This window comes from Lethenteron reissneri, chromosome 24 (assembly GCF_015708825.2).
Source record: "Lethenteron reissneri isolate LAM-NWPU_2019-01 chromosome 24, ASM1570882v1, whole genome shotgun sequence".
Classification (NCBI taxonomy): domain Eukaryota; kingdom Metazoa; phylum Chordata; class Hyperoartia; order Petromyzontiformes; family Petromyzontidae; genus Lethenteron; species Lethenteron reissneri.
The window spans coordinates 15,358,129-15,374,695 of NC_083802.1; the positions used below are offsets into that span (position 1 = coordinate 15,358,129).

At 47.7% G+C, this 16,567-nt stretch overlaps 1 protein-coding gene across 9 annotated transcripts in view; it reads right to left on the minus strand.

The window, feature by feature from the left end:
• The window catches only part of LOC133346666 (myocyte-specific enhancer factor 2C-like), a 112,331-nt gene extending 101,275 nt beyond the window's left edge, over nucleotides 1-11,056 (minus strand). For all 9 annotated transcript variants that reach the window (XM_061558439.1, XM_061558441.1, XM_061558438.1 and 6 more), the window contains exon 1: nucleotides 10,689-11,056. The gene's annotated coding sequence lies outside the window, so the exon portion shown is untranslated. The remainder of the gene's footprint in view (nucleotides 1-10,688) is intronic.
• Nucleotides 11,057-16,567: the final 5,511 nt, after the last annotated feature.

Consider the following 16,567-nt stretch of genomic DNA (forward strand, 5'->3'; position numbering starts at 1 on the left):
GCAAATCATAGACGTGTTTCACGACGCATCGATTAATCGTTCGTGACAGTCGATAACCCCTGCCTCCCTCCCCCCCACAAACAAAAATGTTTTCTGTTGATATTCATGAAGAGAAAATGCATCGACTGCTGTTTTTTTTTTATTCAGTTGAATTTCTTTCGCGCCGTACATAGGCAACCGTGGTCATCGGAGGTGCGATTGGCTCTATTTAGGAACATTGACAGCCCCCCCCCCACCACTCCTACCCCCCTCTCCATCCCCACCACCCCACTCCCGACGTATCAACGAGACGGTAAAAACGAGCGAGAGAGAGCGAAAAAGAGGAATGGATTCTTGAGTGGAATGGAGAGACTCCTTAACCGACACCAAATTCGAATGGATAGAGGTGCTGGCCTTTGCATACGACACAGCAACACACTGCAACGTAGCAGATGGGAACGAGCAGGATTCTTGAACCGAACGAAATTGCTGTAGGAACTGCTGGGGGGGGGGGCTACGGAGGGAGATGGGATGGAGGTCCATAGTGGAAGTATGAAGGAGGAGGAGGAAGAAGATACGTGTTATTTCATGCAGCCCAGATGATCGAACGCGAAGATTGTGCATGCAAGGAACAAGTCAATCTGGTAGAACGAGACCTGCACACAGTGGCGGAGGAATGTCGCAGGCAGGCGTAGGCGCTGGGCGAGAGAGGTAATGACCGTGGCGTAGTAGCGATGAGAGAGTGATAAGGGGGCGGCTGGACGACTGTGGGTGAGAGAGAGAGAGAGTGTGAGTGTGGACCGGGAGTGAGTCGGCTGGTGTAGCGTGAGGTCACGTGGTTGGTGGTAAGGGACACTGCCCTGTTGCTGTTGATTGTGGGCAAGAAGACCGGTTCAATTACTGTGCTATGCCAGCACAGGCAGCATGGCTTACGGTCTGTTATTTATAAAACCAAAAATACCAACACATTTGTCAATAATATTGTAGTCTTAAACATATATACGCGTCGTAAAAAAAAAGTAACGTTTTGAAAATGTACCGTCCTTCCAACGCATTTCCGATTAGCACGGTTGGCTACGTACGGTGCGAAAGAAGTTCAACGTACATACAACCTACGTACAAGACGCATTTCATCCGTAGATCACAATGCGTCATAATAGACGATTCGGGCAATGGGCATTCTTTATAGCACACTGTTAGGTGTGATTGTGCACAATTATCTAATTATAAAAAGTGATCGCTGGCTTTCTTTGTGGAGTGAGAGTAGTGGCGCAGTGGTTAGCGCACTGCACCATAAAGCCGGGCAACCCGAGTTAAATTCCTGGTCCATGGTGAGCATTGAGTGGTGGGCGTCATCCGAACCGTCACCAATAGGCGGCGCACTATTACACACACCCAGCTACACGTAACATTCACTTAGGGGCCGTCCATAAATGACGTCACGAGCCTGGGTGGGGGTCAGACATTTGTGACGATGAATGACGACGGGGGGGGGGGGGGGGGTTGAGAAATGTGACGTCACATCAAAATGCGCAACTTTAAATAAATATAGACAACACGTTCTACTTAATTAAATAGACTTTTTAACAAATGTTTTCTCCTTCAACATCAGAATGCAGCGCCACATTTAATACGCACTACAATGACAATAGTTTAAAGCGATTTGAAGCATATTTAAAAAAAATTGGGGGGGGGGGGGCAGAGCTTTGTGACGTCATATTTGAAGGGGGGGGCAGACTTTTTGTGACGCCGTGTGACGAGGGAGGGGGGTCAAAAATCGTCCAAAATCGCGTGACGTCATTTATGGACGGCCCCTTACACGGCAGGTAAGTCGATATATATTTGTATATAAATGAAAAAAAATCATACGTATATAAATTCTCACGGATGAAATTAGCCAAAGTAATGAGTAAAATCCGAAACTTAACCGAATATTTTTTTGCAAAGCCGATACAGACTCAACCCATTGGTCATTGGCATTGCGGCCTGAAAAGGGACGAATATTATAATGGACGACGTTTCGGGCTACGGCCCTTCGTAAAATGCGACGCAGTTGAATCACTTAAAGCGTAAACGCCAATGAAGATTTGAACCCCATGTCATCAGCGTTGCCGTCTCGGTTAACTGGCCAGTGAGATTTTATTGATTTACTTACCAGGTGAGGCCCACTGAGGTATAAAGCTATTTTCAGAACCGACCAGGCCACAAATAACAGATAAATTAAGTGGCTTATCACGACGTGGAAATGTACAGCGGACAAATACTCTATGCACTTGACGTTGATTCTAAATGTGGAGGGTAAAACCGGAGGACCCGGAGAAAAATCCACGCTATCAACAAAGGGGAAAACATGCAAACTCCAAATATACAGCAGCAAGGCGTCAGGGTCTGGATCGAACCCACGGGCTCCCTCGTCCTGTATAACCAGGAGATTAACGTCTCGCCACCGTGTCTCCCAAGGGAGAGGGAGGGGTGGTGGATGGCGGGGAGGTACGTGTAATGAAACAAATCTGTGTAAATAAATCTAAGAGATGTATCACACAGTACGCCCACAGACAGAAGAATTGGCGTTTGTGATGTCAATACTGGGAAGGCATGGCTATCAGTCTCCCTAATAAACACGCACACACACACCGGTCTGCACTGGAGGAATTGTGGTTTGCTAAGACGATTATAATAACAGAGGTCTACATACCAATTGACAGTGAATCTTGTGCGAGCAGCACACACCATACCCATACACGTACAGACAGCATGCGGTATACACGTACAGACAGCATGCGGTATACACGTACAGACAGCATGCGGTGTACATGTACAGACAGCATGCGGTATACACGTACAGACAGCATGTGGTATACGCGTACAGACAGCATGCGGTATACACGTACAGACAGCATGCGGTATACACGTACAGACAGCATGCGGTGTACATGTACAGACAGCATGCGGTATACACGTACAGACAGCATGCGGTATACACGTACAGACAGCATGCGGTGTACATGTACAGACAGCATGCGGTATACACGTACAGACAGCATGCGGTATACATGTACGGATACAGCCCCGCAATTATCACACCACACTGCTGGAAATAGGAGCTTCCGCTAAAGGGAGCGCTGGAGGGAGTCTCTCTCTCGAGGGTATTTGGTCTACTCTTCCACGCTGACCAGGGCGTCTTGGTAGAGGTGGGAGTATGCACACTTTACCCCATTTTCACTGCCCGGTGGGCACAGGCGGGCGAGGGGATGTTGTCGGATTTCAAGAGAACATTTCCATTGTTTCAGCGACCATGCCTGGAGATTGAACCGGACCGGGGGGGAAATATCTGGATTTGCAAGTCCAATGTGCGTCCCATAACCCGGACGTGAACCCAGGTTATCAGCGTGGCCGTTATCCGACTGATCAGCAAGCGGCGAGTCACCAGAGGGGAGAAATACATCGCTGCAGGGACACGCACGGGGACACGTGGAGGCAGCTTGGCACCGATCGACACTTCACGGCAGGATCAGAATATTTAGTTGTTACTCGAGAAAGCCGATGAGCTGTAAAGCTCCTCTTTACGTACGTTACAACAACAGACAATACAACAACAACAAAAAACACGATATGAGTGCAAAGTATAGAAAAGGTAAACAAATCACTTTAAAAAATAAAAAAAATTGATTTGAAGCTTTCGTGACTGCAGGAATCCATACTCTTTGGTTCTTTCGGTAAAGTCACGGAGGTAGAAAAATAAAACAAAATGAAAAATAATATATCACGACGTTTCGATCGCAACACACCCTGGCACCAAATACCCGTTTTAAGGTTGAGTCGACCTGGGGGAGTCCCTGGACCGCTTCAAATATTCTCCACTGTAATTGGCCGTGAGCGGGAATCGAACTCGGGTAGTCACACAATCACAAACACACTCTCACACGCAAAGACAAAGATCTCCCGTATAGCCTTTAATCAACTGTTGGGGCAAGTGCTGTTAGCGAGCACCTATGAAGGCGAGAACGGCACACGAGGGGGTGGGTGGCCACCAGCACGCCCGGCCGCCTTTGTCTCCCCAGTCGCGATGTTTACTACACACCGCACCAGATACTCATTTGAGGCTGAGTCGACCTAGGGGAGGCCCAGGACCGATTCAGATAATCGTCACTGGTGTTGGCCGTGAGCGGGAATCGAACTCGGGTCGACGGTTTCATAGTGCAGCGTAGCGCTAAACGCTACACCACCGCTCCCCACACACACAGCCACACGCATAGCGCGAGTGATGGGCCACTCCTAACGTCGGTCACCAACATTGATCACGTGACGACGAAAGAGCGTGTGCGTCCTGGGGCCTCATCTAGGTCGACTCAGCCTTAAACGAGCAATTGGTGCGATGTGTGTAATCACCACCGCTGGGGAGACAAAGGTGGCCGGGCGTGGTAATTGGCCACCCCCACCCCCTCGTTGCGCCGTGTTGGCCTTCTTCATTAGGCGCTGTTCGCGAACAGCACTTGCCCCAACAGCCTGCGTAGGCTATACGGGGGGCCTTTGTCACCGTGCTGTGTGTCAAGCCATCGCGACACACACGCCAACAGGTGCTTGGAAAGAGCTTTAAAACTAAAGTAATAATAATAAGTGCCGGGTTGTGTTTCACCGTTCGTTCGGCTCGAGCAGCAGCGCCGGCGACAAAAACAAACTTTGTTGAAAATGAACTAATGAAACGTACGTTTTTCATAATCAACGATTTTTGGGTTTAGATCGCGTTTATTTATAAATGTGTCGTAACCCTCCACCACCCGACACGGCCAATCAGTAAAAAATGTGTCACGTTGACAAAGACAAATAGTTCACTGCTTTAGCCCACCGGTGTGTTGAAGCAACAACATTCACAATTTGAATGAAACGTACGTTTTGTTAAAACTCCGCTTGGCAAGGTTGTTTTTTTGTTTTGTCGCGCGGATAAATGTAACAATTATCTGCCGCGTGCGGAAGGGTCGTCGCCCGAAACGTTACCGTGTGTGTTTAAAAGAGGAACTGAGTAGTGAAACCTAGTTGTTGTTCTGCGACGGAAAAATAAGAGACAGCTGCCGCGTGTTTGTGCTCTTCTCGCAATACCCCCGTTCTCGGAGCACCACAATTACTCGGCCTTTTTTTGTACGTAATAACAACAACAATGCCGAGACAATGTCCCGTGAGGTTTATTGTTGTATATTCTCGAGGATTTAAATAATATACTGGCGAAATAATGTTACATTTAATAGGAGCACAAATTGACAAGTGATAGTACATTTTAAATGAACCGCGGCAGGTCTTCTGTATTCCTTACTCGTATTACCTCTTTGGTGTCGCTATCCATATTATGTGAAAAAGAGCTTCATAGCTCATCGGATTCCTCCAGTATTAATAACTATTATGATTCTGATATCTTCCCAACTTCTTCCGCTGCTCCAATGCAGTGTTTATTTGTTACGCGAAAAACCCCGTGAAGCCAGTTACCCAGCTAGCTTCGGTGGCAACGGCTCGCAGCAGCCACTAACAATCAACAGAGTTACTGTTTGTGGTGGAGAGGAAGCCAGCCAGCAGCCAGCCAAGAAATTAGAGGCGTGGAGTATTTTTAAATCCTTTATATTAAGTTCGCGTGCTTGCTTGCTTGCTTAGGACCGTGCAAATCTTTCGGTCGTTTTTTAACCCACTTCCCGTGATCCAATCGAGCTGACATTTTCCACACAGACTCGTTGTGCCAAACAATTATTGTTCGTGAAAAAAAATTCCCAAAATTTTACACTTTTTAGGCAAAAAAAAAATATTTTACATATATTCAAATAGAACACATTCATGGCTTTGGCTGAACGTCATAGTGTAAGAGCCCAGAGCGTAACCCCTCCACAGGCCGTGGCGGAGTAGTGCAGTTGGTAGCGCCCTCGCTTCCCATGCCAAAGGTCGCGGGATCGATCCCCGCGTCCTCCACAGGCGAATATATTTTTAAATCCTTTATATTAAGTTCGCCGCCACGCATATAAAGGATTTATAGTGAAAAACTTTGTTTTTACGGGTTTACTTGTTAAATCCTTTATATTAAGTTCGCTTGCTTGCTTGCTTGCTTACGACCGTGCAAATCTTTCAGTCGTTTTTTAATCCACTTCCCGTAATCCAATCGAGCTGACATTTTGCACACAGACTCGTTGTGCGAGACAATTAATGTTCGTGAAAAATTTATTTAATTACCAATTGGTTAATGCTGGCACACAATCATCTGACCCATAGGTGGCAGCCATCTTAAGCCAGAGGACGAGAGGACTCTAGCCGCCACGCATATAAAGGATTTATAGTGAAAAACTTTGTTTTTACGGGTTATACTTGTTAACAGTACTGTCGTGTGATAATGTTGTGAGTGCGTCTTACAATCCGGTAGGGTTATGTGTGCGCGTGTCACTCGATCTGTATAACTTTATTTACGCACGGCAGCAAGCTTGAGGTGCGCCCTACCCTAACAATTTTACTTTTTACATAAATGATTGCATACAAATAAAGGTTTTGCTGGCTGGCTAGCTGGAGGGAGGGATGGAAAAACGAACGGACGGTCACGTCCAAAGGGATGTGCGGTCTGCTAGTTTGTGATGATTTAAGCCTTCGTCTGTTACTCAACAGTTACCACAGTACTGAATTAGTGTAACTTTTCATAGGCCTATTTAAAAATCTGGTCATCAGAATATGTAATTCTCATCAGCCCCCCCCCCCCCCCCCCCCCCCCGTAGTGTGAAAGCAAGTGCAGTCTCCATCCCTTATCATCCAATCTGCCTCGGCTGGCCTATCTATTTACGTGCTATGAGGAAGGTCCATTGCCTTATTATATATTTAAAAAGCCACAGTGGTATAGACGAATTTGTTGAGTTTATTTTATGATCCACATCGTCATATTACAGATGTTTGTTTATCTTATAAATGCGGCAGTGGTGATGATGATGATGATAACATCAGTGGTGTACGTTCGGTCTGCTCTTGGAAATGAAACTGCCAACTCGGTCTCTTTAAATTTTGTGTTAAACGGACAACGCAATCGATCCCCTGTGCATTGATACTGACACTTTTTTTCACGTATCGATCCGAACCTGATAAATGAGCACGACGGGATTGTTAAGTATATGTTCTTCAACTCACAGCGATCCGTAACTTTGACGCCTTTTGGCGTCATATGGTCCAACACCATGTGAGACTAGGCTCTAAGGAAAGCTGTCTCGGGTGTGGACCAATCAACTTCAAGGACAGTGCATACATTATAAGAGTTATGTTTTTTGTTTACATTATGACTGCAGGTATTGTGGTTTATGCAAACATGACTCCTTGTAAAAAAAGGTGTCAATTTTGTTGCCAGATAAAAGGGTAAAAAAAACTATCATATTTTTTACTGGCAAATGACGTTCCAATGACGTACCATAATGTTCATGCCAAGGTTGATTGTCCACCAGTATTTAAATGATGAAAATATCGTCTAAGGACATTTAAACAACTCTTAAATGAAGATCAAATATGAATATTGTACTTGTTAGCTGTGGGTGTCGAGTGGTGGTGCAACAGTTAGAGCACTGCATCCGTGAAGCTAAAAAACCGAGTTCGATTCCCAGCCACTGCTAACATCAGTGACTATATTGAGTCGAATTGTAAATGTCGTGAGATTACTCTCTAACACACCGGTGTGCTGAACTAGTAACTAATTAGCGCGTTTTGTTCATGTACAAACCTCACTAATTGGCTGTGTCGGATGGTGGCGGGTTTAACGACACATTTATATTTACGCGATCTAACCCCGACCAAAAACTTCGATTATGGATATTTATCATTTGAACCGATCATTCTCTCAACCTCTCTGCCACCCCTGCACCAGACCGCACCGACCAGCGTGGTGAAGTATGGCCATACAACCCCCATGACCAACAACAGCGTGAAGAGGCCAGCCTCCATGCAGCATTGCACTCACCAAGGGCCGCGAAAATTAATGCCTTGAGTCTAGATTTGAAGCTTTCGTGACTGCAAGGATTCATATTCTTAGGTTTTTTCGGTAAAGTCACGTAGGTAAAAAAAGTTAAAATTAATAAAAGTAAAATAAAAATAAAATAAAAATCACGACGTTTCGGAGGCAACACAAGCCTCCGTCTTCAGGTGGAACCGTCACAGCACGATAGCTGATACAGCACGATAGCTGATACAGCTATCGTGCTGTGACGGTTCCGCCTGAAGACGGAGGCTTGTGTTGCCTCCGAAACGTCGTGATTTTTATTTTATTTTTATTAATTTTTTTTACCTACGTGACTTTACCGAAAAAACCTAAGAATATTAATGCCTCGGTTTACTTTAATGCGCTCTATAAATGTTCAAGGAGTAGATGTTAACTACCCCCCCCTCCCCCCTGGTTTGCAAGAGGTCATGGGTTCGATCCCGACCCTGACGCCTGTAAATATCTGAAGTTTGCGTGTCTCTCTCCCTGTGATTTCCGTGGACTTTTCTCCTGGTCTTCCGGGTTTTCCCTACACATTTAGAATCAACACCACGCGTTTAGAGTATTTGGCTGCTAAACATTTCCACGTGATGATACCCCCCTTCGTTGCGCTATCCTTTGTGGCCAGCTCAGTGGGCCTTACCTGCTATTGTTGTATTGTTGTATTTCGTTGTACGTGCGTGAACAAAAATTGGGCTATATTCTTAGGTTTTTTCGGTAAAGTCACGTAGGTAAAAACATTAAAAAGTAAAATAAAATAAAAAATAAAAATCACGACGTTTCGGAGGCAACACAAGCTTCCGTCTTCATGTGTTGCCTCCGAAACGTCGTGATTTTTATTTTATTTTTATTTTATTTTACTTTTTAATGTTTTTACCTACGTGACTTTACCGAAAAAAACCTAAGAATATGAATCATTGCAGTCACGAAAGCTTCAAATCTAGAAAAATTGGGCTTAAACACCAACATCGCATATCTGCTAAGAAATGTAACTGATGATTTTTCCACGTTATTTTATTTCATATAATGTAAACCAATCAAATCGAGGAGAAATCCGACTGCAAGGCATCTCCCGGTGATGCTGGAGGGCAGCTTCCCGATCTGTTTGCGAGCCGTGCGCCGCGCGTTCGAGTTTCCCCGAGAAGATTTCAGTCGCCGAGACAAGCTCCCGGCACGCGCAGCGAAACGTCGGACACCGTGCGACGTTGACAACGCACGAGGCGACAACACCCCCTTAAGTGGCCACGTCGCATCATCGCGAGCGCTGGTTCCACATCGTCGGACACGACGTAGCCGGCTACCACGTGCTCGAAAACACGATCCCAGCCGAAGCAGTCGGGACACAGCAACACAGACAACGCTCTTGATTTGAAGCTTTCGTGACTGCATGATACCATACTCTTTGGTTCTTTCGGCAAAGTCACGTGGGTAGAAAAATAAAACAAAATAAAAAATAATATATCACGACGTTTCGATCGCAACACACCCTGGCACCAAATACCCGTTTTAAGGTTGAGTCGACCTGGGGGAGTCCCTTGACCGCTTCAAATATTCTCCACTGCGATTGGCCGTGAGCGGGAATCGAACTCGGGTAAGTCACACAATCACAAAGCCAAAGCTCTCCCGTATAGCCTGTAATCAACTGTTAGGGCAAGTGCGGTGACGGAGCACCTGTGAAGGCCGGAACGGCACACGAGGGGGTGGGTGGCCACCACCACGCCCGGCCGCCTTTGTCTCCCCAGTGGCGATGTTTACTACGCACCGCACCACACACGTGATCGTCCTCGGGTGGGGGACGATGGCTTGTGTGGCGATCGAAACGTCGTGATCTATTTGTTATTTTGCTACGGTGACTTTACCGAAAGAACCAAAGAGGACAGACAACTCTGCTGCGGTGATTGCTCCTGACCTCGCCGTGTCCCCGTGACACCTACCCGTAGAATTATATCTCAACAAAGGGTGCGATGAGATGATATACAATTAGCAATTTGTCTCGCTATCGTGGACAGGCCGCTTGCTCCTGCCGCGGTGATCTGGGCTTGACCGCCTGCACGTGACATTGCAATTCGACGCTCTGTTCATCTTCTTGGTGCTTTCGGTAAAGTCACGTAGAAGGGAAATAATGAAATAATAAAAATAAAACATAATAAAATAATTCTCACGACGTTTCGGCCACAACGCAAGCAGCCGTCCTCAGGTGGAGAACAGGTCTGTCGAGAAGACAGAGTCAGACTCTTTAATCTTCTTGGTTCTTTCGGTAAAGTCACGTAGAAGGGAAAAAATGAAATAATAAAAATAAAACATAATAAAATAATTCTCACGAATTATTCAGACGCTGTCTTTCCGACAGACATGTTCTTCACCTGAGGGCGGCTGCTTGCGTTGTGGCCGAAACGTCGTGAGAATTGTATTTTATTATGTTTTATTTTTTATTATTGTATTATTTCCCTTCTACGTGACTTTACCGAAAGAACCAAGAAGATGAATCCCTGCAGTCACGAAAGCTTTAAATCGACGCTCTGCTGTCAACATCAGCAGCCGTACGAAAGAAGACGAAGAACATGGCTGGGCGCCCCGTGAACTCTGTTTGCGGCGCCTTACGCCGACGACACACGCAGTTCTCCATCGCAGGGTTTCGAAAAATATCACTCGCAAGCATTCTCCACCACGTTCTCTGTTGGTAGTAGCAGTAATAATGATAATGGACGCGTAGTTAGTCGAGGAGCGGACTCACCTCTTGTGGACTCCCGTGTGAAGTTGTCTTCACCAAACACGGCCTCGACTTCCCGTCGACTTTTGTCCCCTTTACAAATTTTTATCAGTAGTTTGGTAATAAAAACAATAATTTACGATATAATTTACTTGAACACACACACGCTAACAACGAATGAACAAAATAAATTAACTTACAATTTTTTAAAAAAGCGATTCACAAATTGACAAACGCGTTGAGGTTTGAAAGCAAGAACGTTGAGCTTCTGGTTGAGCGCGTGCCTTCAAAAGAACACGACGGGTCGACTGTCATCGAGAGAGAGAGAGACAGAGAGAGAGAGAGGAGAGACACAGAGAGAGAAGCCAACATTCCCAGTCATCCAGAACTACTCAAGTCTAAGGATGAAGGAGCGGAGGAAGAGGAGGAGGAGTTGTCGCAGATGAAGGGGGAGGGGGAGAAGGAGGAGTTTGTAGCAGGAGGAGGACGAGGGGAGGGGGGGAACCAGGAGTTGCGAATTAACTTTAAGAATCTTCTTGGTTCTTTCGGTAAAGTCACGTAGAAGGGAAGTAATAAAATAATAAAAATAAAACATAATAAAACAATTCTCACGACGTTTCGGCCACAACGCAAGCAGCCGTCCTCAGGTGAAAACCAGGTCCGTCGAGGCGACAGAGTCTGAATGAAACAGCACACGAGCTGGACGGCTGCTTGCGTTGTGGCCGAAACGTCGTGAGAATTGTTTTATTATGTTTTATTTTTATTATTTTATTACTTCCCTTCTACGTGACTTTACCGAAAGAACCAAGAAGATGAATCCCTGCAGTCACGAAAGCTTTAAATCGAAATTTAACTTTAAGAAGAATGAGAAAAGGAAGAAACGCACGGGAGTTGATGTAGCGACTCGAGTGGCACGCCACTGATCGGGCAGGGTACCGTAACTCGCACAACATCGGGATTCTTGGGAACTGCGTGTGTGGTGTGTGTCTCTGTGTGTGTCTCTGTGTCTGTCTGTCTGTGTGTGTCTGTGTGTGTGTCTCTCTATGTGTATGTGTCTGTGTGCGTGCGATTCTCAGCGGCCAACGCCAGTGACGCTTATCTGAACTGGTCGTGGGCCTCCCCTAGGTAGACTCAGCCTCAAATGAGTACCCGGTGCCGTGTGTAATCATCGCCACTGGGGAGACAAAGGCGGCCGAGCGTGGTATTGTCCACCTCATCCCCCCACCCTCCTCGTGTTGCGCGCCCGACTTCTTAATAGGTGCTCGCTAACAGCTCTTGCCCTGACACCCCGTTGCATGAACGGCTATTACGGGGGCATCTTTGTCTTTGTGCGCTATTCAGCCAGGAGATGGAAGAGCGAGCGACGTGGCCCAGCGAAGCGACGCGAGGGGGAAGAATCGATTGCGAGTGACGGGGCATTCCTTCCGACACGGTACACCACAAAAAATCCGCACGGGGCGCTATGCAGCAGACACTGTCAATCAAAGTGCAGCTGTCACATCCACGCACGCGCGCGCGTGCCTGCGAGCCCTGCTACAAACCCGCTTTTAACTCGCTCCAAATCGCCGCCACCACCACCCCCCAACCACAACAACCACAACAGCCATCGTCGTCAGCAGCCAGTGTCTATCCACTGCTGGATGAAAGCCGACCGCTCCTGTCGCCGTCACTCGCGGATCAGTGGCGCCACGGATTCATCTTCACTACATCCGTATACGAAGTGCATTAATTGGTTACTGTAATTGGATAACAAACGTACGGACACGTGGGGCAATATACGCACACAGTTGTTATCACGTGGCATCGAAGTCCATCTCACTCCTGCCGCACGTGAGCTGATTTCATTGCTTCAATACCTTCACCCAACAACGTGGTTACAATCCATCCGTCAGTCATGATCTTGTCACTGCTCGATTATTTCCACCATCAATTATCGCTCCATCTCCGCGGTCGACATCCTCTGCAGTGGGTTCCCTCCTTTGTGGTGCCATTCCGGCTCACCGGACCATCAGCCCCGACTCTGAAAACATAAACTAAAACGCACACTAAACGAAACGTTTAATTTGACCAGGTATGTGCCCATTGAGCTACGTAGCTCTTTTCCAGAAGCGACCTGGCCACAAATGGTAACTCGACGTAGTGGCTCATCACGTGGACATTTATGTCAGCCAAATACTCGCAACGCGTGCTTCTAAATGTGGAGAGAAAAACCGGAGGACCCCGAGACAAATCCACGCGACCACGGTGGAAGAGAGAGACACGCAAACTCCAAACACACAGCAGCAGGCGTCAGGGTTGGGATTGAACCCACGAACTCCTGTACACCAGGCGAGGTAGTTAACATCTCCTAGCCACCGTGATGATGATGAGAGAGAGACACGCAAACTCCAAATATACAGCAGCAGGCGTCAGGGTCGGGATTGAACCCACGACCTCCTGTATACCAAGCGACGTAGTTAACATCTCCTAGCCACCGTGATGATGATGAGAGAGACACGCAAACTCCAAATACACAGCAGCAGGCGTCAGGGTCGGGATTGAACCCACGACCTCCTGTATACCAAGCGACGTAGTTAACATCTCCTAGCCACCGTGATGATGATGAAAGAGACACGCAAACTCCAAATACACAGCAGCAGGCGTCAGGGTCGGGATCGAACCCACGACCTCCTGTACACCAGGCGAGGTAGTTAACATCTCCTAGCCACCGTGATGATGATGAGAGAGAGAGACACGCAAACTCCAAACATACAGCTGGCGTCAGGGTCGGGATTGAACCCACGACCTCCTGTATACCAGGCGAGGTAGTTAACATCTCCTAGCCACCGTGATGATGATGTGAGAGAGAGAGACACGCAAACTCCAAACATACAGCAGGCGTCAGGGTCGGGATTGAACCCACGACCTCCTGTATACCAGGCGAGGTAGTTAACATCTCCTAGCCACCGTGATGATGATGAGAGAGAGACACGCAAACTCCAAACATACAGCAGGCGTCAGGGTCGGGATTGAACCCACGACCTCCTGTAGACCAGGCGAGGTAGTTATCATCTCCTAGCCACCGTGATGATGATGAGAGAGAGAGAGAGACACGCAAACTCCAAACATACAGCAGGCGTCAGGGTCGGGATTGAACCCACGACTTCCTGTAGACCAGGCGAGGTAGTTAACATCTCCTAGCCACCGTGATGATGAGAGAGAGAGACACGCAAACTCCAAATACACAGCAGGTGTCAGGGTCGGGATTGAACCCACGACCTCCTGTATACCAGGCGAGGTAGTTAACATCTCCTAGCCACCGTGATGATGATGAGAGAGAGAGACACGCAAACTCCAAATACACAGCAGCAGGCGTCAGGGTCGGGATTGAACCCACGACCTCCTGTATACCAGGCGAGGTAGTTAGCGTCTCCTAGCCACCGTGATGATGATGAGAGAGAGAGACACGCAAACTCCAAATACACAGCAGCAGGCGTCAGGGTCGGGATTGAACCCACGACCTCCTGTAGACCAGGCGAGGTAGTTAACATCTCCTAGCCACCGTGATGATGATGAGAGAGAGAGAGACACGCAAACGCCAAATACGCAGCAGCAGGCGTCAAGGTCGGGATTGAACCCACAACCTCCTGTAGACCAGGCGAGGTAGTTAACATCTCCTAGCCACCGTGATGATGATGAGAGAGAGAGAGAGACACGCAAACTCCAAATACGCAGCAGCAGGCGTCAGGGTCGGGATTGAACCCACGACCTCCTGTAGACCAGGCGAGGTAATTATCATCTCCTAGCCACCGTGATGAGAGAGAGAGACACGTAAACTCCAAACATACAATAGGCGTCAGGGTCGGGATTGAACCCACGACCTCCTGTAGACCAGGCGAGGTTGTTAACATCTCCTAGCCACCGTGATGATGATGAGAGAGAGAGACACGCAAACTCCACATACACAGCAGCAGGCGTCAGGGTCGGGATTGAACCCACGACCTCCTGTAGACCAGGCGAGGTAGTTAACACCGCGGACTCGTCACTGATCTCGCCACCGTGCCGCCCCTTCTACGTGGACAGAAGTTGACGACCCCCCCCCCCCCCCTCTCTAGCTCTGCCTTCTTTGATGAACTTGCAGGAGACCATCACAGGCCTATCGACAACACCGAGGCAATGGTTTACAGGTTAACGGAATGCTCGGAGAAATAATAATCATAAAAAAATCAACCCTCGGACCCTCACTCGCATCTGTTAACGATGAGCCGTCGTCTTAGCCGTGGTTCAACAAAAACATAACAAAACTCAGCCAGTTGAACAATATCTGACGGCCGTTGTGCTCTGTAACGCGGTTATTGAAACGGAACACTCGAATTAAAGCTTTCGTGACTGCAGGGATTCATCTTCTTGGTTCTTTCGGTAAAGTCACGTAGAAGGGAAATAATAAAATAAGAAAAATAAAACATAATAAAATACAATTCTCACGACGTTTCGGCCACAACGCAAGCAGCCGTCCTCAGGTGAAGAACAGGGCTGTCGGAAAGACAGCGTCCTAAACAGCTCTGTTCTTCACCTGAGGACGGCTGCTTGCGTTGTGGCCGAAACGTCGTGAGAACGGTATTTTATTACGTTTTATTTGTATTATTGTATTATTTCCCTTCTACGTGACTTTACCGAAAGAACCAAGAAGAAGAAGAAGAAAAAACACTCCTTAAAAAATGAACACGAAGTCAGAAGAATAGAACACCCCGCCTGCATGTGTAACCGTGCACGCAACATCGGGCGATTGAAACGCGCGCGCTGCCACCCGATCGCGATCTCGTGGATGATCGCCTCTGATCGCGGATTGGGGGGGGGGGGGGGATGACGACCTAACTCTGCCGTAGCAAGAGAAGCATTTTGGTCCAATTACAATCACGTCCTTTTGATTGCACGTAAGCTTAGAACTCACGGCGCCCAGTAATAGGAACCGCCCCCCCTCCTCCTCCCCCCTGACAACAGCTGCACGTGCAGAGAGTGTGCGGGGAGGGAGGGAAAAGTGTGGGGGGGGGAGTGTGGGGGGGGAGCTTTTGATGGAAGTGAGCTCGGGGAATGAATGCCGTGGGTGGGTGGTTGGCGATACACGGAGAGAAGCAAACGAATTAAGCGGTACTCGCAGAATGAGACCGACCCCCCCCCCCCCCACACAGAAAGGGAGAGAGATGCATTGCACGGGGGGAGAGAGAGCGAGAGACTTAATACACCGGGAGAGAGAGGTGTGTGTGTGAGAGAGAGGTGTGTGTGTGAGAGAGAGGTACACGACGCACACAGAGAGAGAGAGACTGAATGCACAGGGAGAGGGGGTGGTGAGAGAGAGGGGGGGGTGAGAGAGTAGTGTAGGGGGGGGGGTAAACGACAGATAGAAAGAGACGTAATACTCATCTTCTTGGTTTTTTCCGTAAAGTCACGTAGAATTGAAATAATAACGGCTGCTTGCGTTGTGGCCGAAACGTCGTGAGAATTATTTTTATAATGTTTTATTTTTATTATTTTATTATTTCCCTTCTACGTGACTTTACCGAAAGAACCAAGAAGATGAATCCCTGCAGTCACGAAAGCTTTAAATCGAGACGTAATACTTTTTATTTTATTTTCCCAGGTAAGGCCCACTGAGCTATACGGTTCTATCACGAATGATAGCCCAACGAAGTGTGGCTTATCATCATCACGTGGAAATGTAGAGCAGCCTAACACTCTAAACGCGTGATGTTGATTCTAAATGTGGAGGGGAAAACCCAGAGGACCCGGAGAAAAATCCACCAGACCACGGGGTGAGAGAGAGAGAGAGACACGCAAACTCCAAATATACAGCAGGCAGGGTAGGGATCGAACGCACGACCTCCTGTATACCAGGCGAGGTTAGTTAACATCTCGCCAACGCGGCG